A 10948-nucleotide genomic window follows, 5' to 3' on the forward strand; every position below is an offset into this window, starting at 1 on the left:
TTTGGAATTTTGTTACAAGTGGCTAATTTCATTTTCTTCGCTTGCATTTCAAGAACTTCTTTAGCAGCCTTTCGGAACTGCTTCACTTTATTGATCCTATAAATATCTCTGAACCTGCACAATGGAGGCAGGATTCTTCGTTCTGGATTCTTCGATCTAGCTTTTACCAGCTCGCATTGGTGAATTCTGAGATTTACCAACATTTATTGGTAAAAGTTCAAAATGTATGAATCTAATAAGATATTTTGGGGTTTTACCGCACTATAATGGTAAATGTTAGTTTATACCAGTAAATTCTAACATTTACCGGTCTTCGTACATTTACGGTAACATATACATCTCACAGAAGTCAGTGAAACAAAAGAAAATTGTACCGTCTTCACTGTAGCTTTGCAAAAGAATTACCAACATATAGACCTATATGTTTGTAACTACTTAAATAGAATTATTCATTTTGAAGAAGGAGATGAGCAATTATTTTTAAATATTATGTGATGCCAGAGTTTCAGATAATAAAACTTCAATAATTCTTAAATGAATTGTTAAGAGTATGTAAGGATAATTTTATCTTAAGTTTTACTAAATTCTTCTCTTTGCCAACACAGGTCTGTTAACTCAGTGATGTTTGATTAATACCTGGTAATTGATGCTAAGACCACTCCTGAAAATACTGTATATTTATTCCTATTATGAGTAGTCTATTCAGTTCTTAATATTACTTTGAAGCAAATTTCAATGTGATATTTAGGCTGAGTCTAAATAGTGGGATTTTCATCTTAAATTTTGTATATTAATTGAAAATATTACTGAATATTTTATTTTATTCTTTCATATGAAGTGCACTTTGTTTTTTAAGTCTACTATTTCATGACTATGTTCCAGTCGTGGCTTGTTCTCTTACAGTCTCTTCTGTTGATGGCAGAAGCTGTGATGATAATGTCCAAAGATAACATTCTTGCATCGAAACTCGGTCATCAAGGAAGAGTCCGCATGCATTGGGTTTTACAAGCAAGTGCTGCAACTTGTATATTTGTAGGGTTCTTAATTATAGTTGTCAACAAAAATATAAACAATAAAAATCATTTCCAATCATGGCATGCCATAATCGGTTTGGTGTTCTTGATCTTTGTTGGTATTACTAGTAGTGGAGGGGTTATAACATTATTTGCTTTTAGGTTGAAACATTATGTGAAGCCCGCTAAAATGAAGCTGCTTCACAATCTGGTTGGGATAGTGACATTTGCTATTGGTGTGGTCACTGAGATACTCGGTATCTACACTCTTTGGTTTCCTAAACGTGCAAGTTTATCTGCCCAGGTTATATGCACAGTCTTCGTGGTACTGGGTGGTATATTTGCCCTCGAAAGTGCTGTGAAGTCTGCCTATGTAAGGTTTAAGAATCTGAGACAAGGTATTTGAAAAATGATTGTGTTATTACATGTTGAAGTCTGCATATTTAGTTGTCATTTGTCGGAATAGGCATTTACTAGATTTACATAGGGACAAATGTTATTTTGTATAGGAGTTTCAGTGTACAATTTTTTTTTTAAGGAATGGGTTTTATTTTTATTCTGTTGAAGTTTATATAGCATAATATGTAATCATCCTAGAAACCATAGTTGCAACAATGGCAGTATTTTTTTACATAGCAACTATGAAAATAACTTGCACTCAGATATGCTTTGTATTACAATAAGGGACTGAATCATGCTTTACTCTGTTAAAGGCCTACATAGGTTCATTCTGATTTTGTACTTGTTATATGGTTTCAGAAGTGCATTTTATTATATCTTATTTATGACGTCTTTTCAGCCAATTACTGACTGTTCAATTTTTCGTATAAAACTGTTTAGTGGTCTCTGAACATGCACAGTCATCTTAGACTTCCCGATCACGCCAATAAATGACTGTTTAACATGTTCTTATGGCCAGAAACAAATTTCCCAGCTATGTGTATACAGGTACTTTTTTTTTTTTTTTTTAAGGGTAATACAATATATTCTATACAGATGACGTGAATATGTTAGGAGAAAATCCACAAACAATTAGGGAAAACGCGGAAATTCTATTTGAAGCAAGTAAAGAGATAGGGTTGGAAGTAAATCCCGAAAAGACTAAGTATATGATTATGTCTCGTGATCAGAATATTGTACGAAATGGAACTATTAAAGTTGGAGATTTATCCTTCAAATATCTTGGAGCAACAGTAACAAATATAAATGACACTCAGGAGGAAATTAAACGCAGAATAAATATGGGAAATGCGTGTTATTATTAGGTTGAGAAGCTTTTGTCATCTAGTCTGCTGTCAAAAAATCTGGAAGTTAGAATTTATAAAACAATTATATTACCTGTTGTTCTGTATGGTTGTGAAACTTGGACTCTCACTTTGAGAGAGGAACAGAGATTGAGGGTTTTTGAGAATAAGGTTCTCAGGAAAATATTTGGGGCTAAGAGGGATGAAGTTACAGGAGAACGGAGAAAGTTACAGAACGCAGAGTTGCACACATTGTATCCTTCACCTGACATAATTAGGAACATTAAATCCAGACGTTTGAGATGGGCAGGGCATGTAGCACTTATGGGCAAATCCAGAAATGCATATAGAGTGTTAGTTGGGAGGCCAGAGGGGAAAAGACTTTTGGGGAGGCCGAGACGTAGATGGGAAGATAATATTAAAATGGATTTGAGGGAGGTGGGATATGATGGTAGAGACTGGATTAATCTTGCTCAGGATAGGGACCAATGGCGGGCTTATGTGAGGGCGGCAATGAACCTCTGGGTTCCTTAAAAGCCAGTAAGTAAGTAATACAATATATTAAATAACATTTACTAGCAATTTTTGTGAAATTTCGATTGTTAAGTAGGCCTATATCTTTCAAGGGATTTGTACCTTACTCGAATGTCTGTTGTTTAAGGCAGTGTTCCACAAAGTAGGGTACAAGAAAAGTATTCAGGGATATATCTTAAACTACTATGTGAGCTTTACATATCACACTGTATTGATTGATTTCAGCTGATGACCTAGATCCGTCTTTTTTTTTTATGATGGGTACTTGACTGTTCGTCATTCACCAATATGAAGCCAGTTGTGTAGACCAGTTTACTGATAGAGTCGTTGCCCAGGGTGTGTCATAGGAGGCTGGTCTACACTATGTCCGAGATGAAATGAGATGATGATGGAGATTTGTTGAGATGTCACAGGGAAATCGGAGCTTCCTAGAGAAAACCTCTGTGTTAGGTACCTGAATTATGGATTTCCAACATATAAGTCATAAATTGAGGGTATGCTGGGAATCGAACCTGGGTCTATAGGATTATGAGTTCAATGCTCTAGCTACTGGATCGCCATGGCGATCCTAGTCCAATCTTATAAAAGTTATTTTAGCCCGAAATTATCTTTGCCCAGTTGTAAGGTTATGTTAACAAATGGAGCCTAGTCCAATCTTATAAAAGTTATTTTAACCCGAAATTCTTTGCCCAGTTGTAAGGTTATGTTAACAAATGGAGCCTAGTCCAATCTTATAAAAGTAATTTTAGCCCGAAATTCTTTGCCCAGTTGTAAGGTTATGTTAACAAATGGAGCCTAGTCCAATCTTATAAAAGTTATTTAGCCCGAAATTCTTTGCCCAGTTGTAAGGTTATGTTAACAAATGGAGCCTAGTCCAATCTTATAAGAGTTATTTTAGCCCGAAATTATCTTTGCCCAGTTGTAAGGTTATGTTAACAAATGGAGCTTAGTCCAATCTTATAAAAGTTATTTTAGCCCGAAATTCTTTGCCCAGTTTTAAGGTTATGTTAACAAATGGAGCCAAGAGAGTAGGTGACCTTCCTAGATGGCTACAGTCTACAGAAGGAATGTAGCTATTTGTTCAGTCAACTGTTCCAAGACTGGTTAAAACCTCAAAAGTGACAGCAAGGCATTACTTATGAGACAACTATGCCAGGGGATAATGAGATGTGTTAACTAGTTTCTTTTCCCCTCCATTGCATACATTGCAGACTAGTAACATAGTTCACTAATCAGACTTGAGATATTTGCAACAATATTGTTCTTCCTCTGTCACATATCGCCAAGTGAGATATACTGCCTAATAAAGTGATAATATAATGATGTATTAGCTGGAATCTTAGTCAGAGATAATAGCCATAAATAATCATAAATAAAAAATTGGATTCTCATTGCATCCAAAAAATCAACTGATGTTTCTTCAAGGTAGAATGATCCTTCTGTTTATTTTCAGTGAGCTACAAGATTTGAAATAATATTTTTCAGTATACCTACATTGTTTCCGTAGCAATCCTTTTAAGACATTTTAAGGGATAGTGAGGATTAAAACTTGGGTTAGAATAGTGAGAATTTAAGTTTAATGTATGAACTTTAAGAGAAATAGTGCATTCAGACATAGCACAGCACCATGTTTCCATATGGTCAGTCTTTCCAGACATACTGGAATAATGCCTTAAACACTACAGATCACAATTATTTATACGTCCTAAAAAGCCATTATATGTTCCAGATAGGCCTATTATTTTTTAAAAAATTAGCAAATTGAATAGTACAGTAATGATATTCAAATGAATGAATATGGTGAAATGTTTCTGAAATACATAAAAGATACTTTTAAAATATCAGATTTATACACCAAAGATTTATAAGAGTCAATTCTAAGTATAATAAATGTGAATCTTAAATTTTTGTGAGGATTCAAGTGTACAGTACTTAATTACGCAATGAAATTGCTTTGATATTAAGGTGTTGCTAGTGATATTGTGTTTTTATAATATACATAGTAGTACGGTTTTAAATTACAACTAAAATATATCTGTGGTAATGTCAATTCTACAGTGTTTATGCTTTGTTTAATTAAAATACTGTAGAATTGCAGTTTTGATTTTATGATATGCTTTTAGGAGGATTTTATTGCATTTTAAAGCATCTTACACTATATAACACAGGCCTACCCTATTATTTGGCTAGTCTTTAGTATTAGTACCGGTAGTCACTCATATACTTCCTGTGAACCATGTAGTTCGTAAATAATTGTTAATTTATATAATGCATTTTATTTCATGCCAACATGCTCATTCTAGATTAGCTTCGTAAATTATAGTAGATCCTATAGTCGCGTCACTGTTATTTCCGGCGTGACTCCTCCGCTTTGCTTACGCCTTAGGAAGTGAAGGCTCTATAAAGTCTAGGTAGGCATTATCGTTCGCCATATTTGTTCTTTCGTTGCCGAGCTACCAGATGAGGAATGTGTTTGCCGCACCGTTAAACATTATCATGTCATAGCTTCGAATATAATAAATCAAACACACTGTAATTGAGCAGAAAATAACGTCCTCGTGTGCTTCCTGCGAACGCCAACGAAAGAGCCAAAATGGCGGGCGATTATATTAAGTATTTATCGAGCCTTAGGAAGTGCATAATGTCATCAGCAGCGAATCACAAGACGCACACGTTTAAATGTAGCTGACCTGCAACTTAATTGGCTGCTGGAAATAAGAGTAACGGGACTATAGTTACTAGGGCATTCGATAAGTGATGGCAACAATGCTGTAAATCAGTGCTCCTAGCGGTGACCATTGAAATCTTGTACTACAAAATAGAGCAGCGATTGTTTCATAAATTTGGATTATTGAAAGTCTCGAAGCAGCCATATTTTGTAAATATGGCTGTTTCCAAATAGCAAGAGAAAAACATGCAACTCATTGCTTTAGTGCATTATAAGAAGCCTGTGAGAGAGAAGTCCTACCATACTGAACTATTGCAAATTCGGTGGAAGCGAGGCATTCGTTTTCAATCAAGAGTTGACATTCGAAGAGCTTTAGATTGATCAGTGAGAGAGAGAGAGATCCAGAAATGCTACTGGAGATGGAGTCCGCCGTCTTCCAAGAATTTGGAAATTTATCATAGACATGGCAAGAGACTATATTTGAAGTATGTGATGTCAAAAGTAACCTAAATAAATTTAGTGTGAAACAGTAGTGATGGTGCCATGCCCTAGTATATAATGCATCTACATGCTTACTCAAAGTTAGCTTATTAGGTTAGTTTAGATCATAGATCAGTGCTTAGCTTATTTAGTGGATTGGGTACTTTGACACACAATAATAAGCAGTTACCATAATGTATAAGTATCAAAATTGTCAAATACTTTCTATGGTAACTCCTGGAACACTTATTTTATACAAGGGATAAGTATGCTCAAACGATTCTTTCATGCAAGAAAGACATACCATTTCCCTGATTAATACTAAAGATATTCCCAAATAGCTTATAACGGATGGGGCTTAGTAAATGCAAGAGGTTTCTAGAGTGTTATAGTGTGGTAAGGAAGATTTGCAACAAGATTTTAATATGTTACCATTATTAGGACATTAAAATTCTGTTCTTCTTAACATTGCCTTGGAGATATATTTTTCTTTTGTATGAAAACTGACAACCTTTTGCTAATAACGAATTTTATGATGCAGTAAAATTCATCTTGTTGGTTTAAATAGGGTGTGCCTGTGTAAGTTTCTTGCCATTTTGAAATTAAGTATTTTGAGAATTTAATTTTAATATTTTTGTGATAATTTATTATATTAGTAAAGTAACTAGATTGTGCATTTTAACAGTTAAAAACCTAATAAGTCTAATGTTCTGCTTACAAACGACATCCAGACACATTCAGATGCAGGTGGAATTGAACAGTTACATTTATGTTAAATTTCCATACTTGGAGTCAAATAAAGCTAAAACAATTTATTAGTTGCAGCAATTATTTGAATTGGAGTCATGATATAACAGTTTAGTCATGATTTCATTTGTCTCTATAATATATGAAATACACATGAAGTTTTCTTTAAGATTTGTATTGCACTATAGTTTTCGATCTTCTCACCTTGTTAATTCTATGATTTATATACCATTTTACTTTGGTAATTGATGTGTTATTAGTTAATACAGCAATCCTGTCTTCCAATGAACATATTAATTGCTCAACTATATTGTAGTAGACATTTAAAATTATTTTTATTATGAAATATATAATCTTGTTACTCTTTAATTTAATCTCTGTATGCCTGGAAACAGGTTTCGCTTAGTATGGCTGTATTAGAAAAGTGACATGGTCAAGTAACATCCCATCTTGTGGTGATTCAGTACATCAGTTTTTGGAAAGAAAATCTCGTAACTTTCGTCCCTATTGATGGAATTGAACATGGTATGTTTCATTCGATTTATGAACAACTCCTGTCTTATAAAATTTTAATTTTAACAATTTCATTTTTATTTTAAAATGTGCCAGTTTCTTTTACTTTTTTCTGATTGACTGGACGGTGTGACTTTTGGTGTTCCAAATAAGTACTTTAGTACGATTCTTGGGATCTCTCAGTGCAGTCACTACCCGGAGATCCGATTGAGGGACTATTTTACCTCTGGAGAATTTTACACTGAGGGAGTCCATGAATATAAACAGTGAAAAATATAGTGGGACTGCGTTTGTGATAATGCAACTTATGTGGGTACCTCTTTGTTACTTGTTAGCTTAAACAACAAGTTTAAGCCCCCTCACCACGACAAGGTGAGTACCCACGAGAGGGTACACTATACTACACCCCACCTTTGGCTACTAGCAACAGTCATCTATAATGAACACCGATCAAAATACCCCTCATTTCTCGTGAAAAACAACAACTGAATAGACTACAGTGGACTATAGTGGACTTTATGTTGTCAGCAAACAGCTGGATACATTAAGAAGATTGATTGATTTCACTTTTTTCACGAAATTCTGGATTGTTGAATCAGATGAATGAATGCCATGATATTTCCATAGAAATATAGCACGACTCTACGATTTATTCTTAATATAGGTATATACAAGGTGTATCAAAATGTGAGAAAGCTCTGGGGAATTGATAGAGGATCTGAAGACAAGCATAAAAGTTCATATAAACAAATGGTCAATTTTGCTCAGGTTTTTAGTTACAGTCATTGTTTGTGGTATACATAATATCTGTGATGAAACTATGCATGATTGGACATTGCCTTATTTTACTCTTGCTGTTAGAGAAATTTTAAATGAGCGATTTCCTAATAAATGCATAGGCTGTGAAGGAGCGACATTCTGGCTTGCTCGTTCTTCCAACCTCAGTTCATTGGATTTCTACTTATGGTGTCATTTAAAGGGCATTGTGTATTCCAGAATTCTTCACTAGCGACTTGAAGAAGGATGTCATCATATACGGCAGACGCCTGGAATATAGGAGCGAGTAAGGCAGTCGATGATGCGGCACTCAGAAGCCTATGTTATAGCTTTTGAACACTTTCTGTAAAAGTTAGAAGTTTTGTATAAGAAAAAAGTATTGTAAGTTGTAAATTAAACTTTATCATCACAGATATTATGTACACCACAAACATTGACTGTAACTACAAAACTAAGCAAAATTGACCGTATGTTTATATGAACTTTTTTGCTTGTTTTCAGGTCCTCTATCAATTCCCCAGAGCTTTCCCACATGTTTTGATACACCCGTATAGGCTTATCATAAATGGAAGATTCGCTGTTTTAATGTGTAGGCCTACTGCATTACCACTAGGGCTAGGATTTTGATGAAATTGCATCTTTTTTCTAGTAAGCCAGAAACATAGCCGCTTTAGTATTTATATGTTATGTGATAAACTGAGTATTTTAAGACATATTTATTAGGGCAATTTTTTGCATTTTTTGCCTGTTTCAACTCATAAGAGCATCTTTTGTGTTATTCGGACATTTTTGAAGCATTTTCACTTAATTTTGGCCGCAAATCCCCATTATTAATATAAAATAATGTTTATTTCCTTTGATATTTTGTCTTCATATTTTGTCCATTAATACCCATTATTTTTTTACTTGGTTATTTAACGACGCTGTACCAACTACGAGGTTATTTAGCGTCGATGGAGTTGGTGATAGTGTTATGATATTTGGCGAGATGAGGCCGAGGATTCGCCATAGATTACCTGACATTTGCCTTACGGTTGGGAAAAACCCCTGAAAAAACCAAACCAGATAATCAGCTCAAGCGGGAATCGAACCCGCGCCCGAGCGCAACTCCGAATCGGCAGGCAAGCGCCTTAACCGACTGAGCTTCGCCGGTGGCTAATACCCATTATTTTGTATAATATTTTAATCTTTTTCTACACAAATATTGCTCTTTTAACGTAATACACCCCATGTAATGGTTCAGTCCAACCACCCATTCAATATAGACTCCTCTATACTTGCTAATTCCGGATAAGAGTGGCCTTGTGGTGGACTACATGGAAACTACATCAGGTAAAATAATTAATTAAAGTGTACCACTTAGAAAAAATTACGTAAAATTAAATAAACTTAAATGTTGGTACTAGAATTTAATTTAATTACTAGTCTAAATATAAAGTAGCACAAAACTCCTTTTCCTACTAAGCCAATTTTAGAATGAAAGATCAACTTTTGGGGCATTTTTAAGGGCATTTTTGAAAGATTTTTAGGTCATAAATACATTGTTTTTAGGACATTTTTTATGATTTATAGGTCATCAAAATCCTAGCCCTAATTACCACAGAATGAACTGAACTGCACTGAATGGAAGTCAGTGGTACACTAATGGTCTAACCTTGACATCCCTTCAGCCTGTGTTATCTGTCCATACTATGCAACACAGAACCTTCCCATTTTCGATCCAGGGGAAATGTACACACTACTTTCTTGACAACTGTGTTTGATCTGTAACAATAAAAGGTCGATAGCATTTACCTCAGCAAAACCTGTTTCCTGGTTCTGTATTTGCATAAGAGAGATATGTGAAAAATCAAGGAATAAGTAGTTTTGTTGGTGTTAAAGTGTTTTATGTTGGTACGTAATGTTTGAATTTGAAATTTTATGTTTTTGAATTGTATTTATGATAAAAAAATAATGTGTATCTACACGTATTTATATTGGATATTATGTTAATGTTTCATCTTGCCTTATAAAGTAGAATATTAATTATACAGTGAATCTGTCTATAAAATATAAATCTTGGAAATTACTATATTACAGCTAGTATAATGTTTTAAATAATTCCCATCATTTCTTTTCCTTAAACATTCTGAAACTGCTCTCTTACCCGCAAGTCTTCCTTCAGTATGCAAAGGTTTCATATACATTTTTATTTATTTTCTCAGATTATTACTACCTATTCTTAATTTCTGACATTTATTTTTTTTCTGGAGGAGGGCCTGTAAGCAAGCACTGCAGCCATGGATTTATTGTACCGGTACAATCTTTTTAAGTAATTGATTAACTAGCAGACTTACTCGTGTTAATTATATTAGTCTGTGCGGCTTACAATCCTACATATAGAACCCAAGAACCAAAAACTCAACACACTAGAACAATACGAAATATACAAACACACTAAAACACACCCCGATCAAATTCTCAACACACAGATAAATTTCAGTACACACACACTATTTGACTCCACTTTTCAACAATCAAACGCACCCACACAACAGGCAGAGAAGTTCGAGATGACGCCGAGATCTAGTAGGCTCTGAGGATGGTGTGATGAAGCACCGAAACAGCTGTAAGCCGCACAGACTAACATAATTAACACAAGTATGTCCGCTAGTTAATCAATTTCTTATATTCAAGTGTTAAAAGTAATGTACACAAGATTCAAAATGGACAATCTTTTTATTTGGGATGATTTAGGAGCACTCTTTAAGCACGTGATTCACTGTTTAGTGTCATGCCATTTTATCAATGTGGCTGTGGCATTCAGTTCTGACTAAGTCTGTGTGAACGGCAATGCCTTTCTGTCTCCCTGTTAATGTGTCACCTCCTCAGATCAATGACATCTGTTCACAATTCACTTGCTTGCATTCCTTTCACCAGAAGGCCACGCTACTGTAGATAGTGCGATTCACCAGAATGTCACCTGTTCGAGG

The 10948-nt window shown here is 34.6% G+C and overlaps 1 long non-coding RNA gene across 1 annotated transcript; it reads left to right on the forward strand.

Annotated features, from left to right (window-relative positions):
* Nucleotides 1-1416: 1416 nt before the first annotated feature.
* LOC138697781 (uncharacterized) lies at nucleotides 1417-10052 on the forward strand. The gene is made up of 2 exons (XR_011331610.1): nucleotides 1417-3416; nucleotides 3492-10052. It is a non-coding gene; the product is annotated as an uncharacterized lncRNA (long non-coding RNA).
* The last annotated feature ends 896 nt before the right edge of the window (nucleotides 10053-10948 follow it).

This window comes from Periplaneta americana, chromosome 4 (assembly GCF_040183065.1).
Source record: "Periplaneta americana isolate PAMFEO1 chromosome 4, P.americana_PAMFEO1_priV1, whole genome shotgun sequence".
Classification (NCBI taxonomy): domain Eukaryota; kingdom Metazoa; phylum Arthropoda; class Insecta; order Blattodea; family Blattidae; genus Periplaneta; species Periplaneta americana.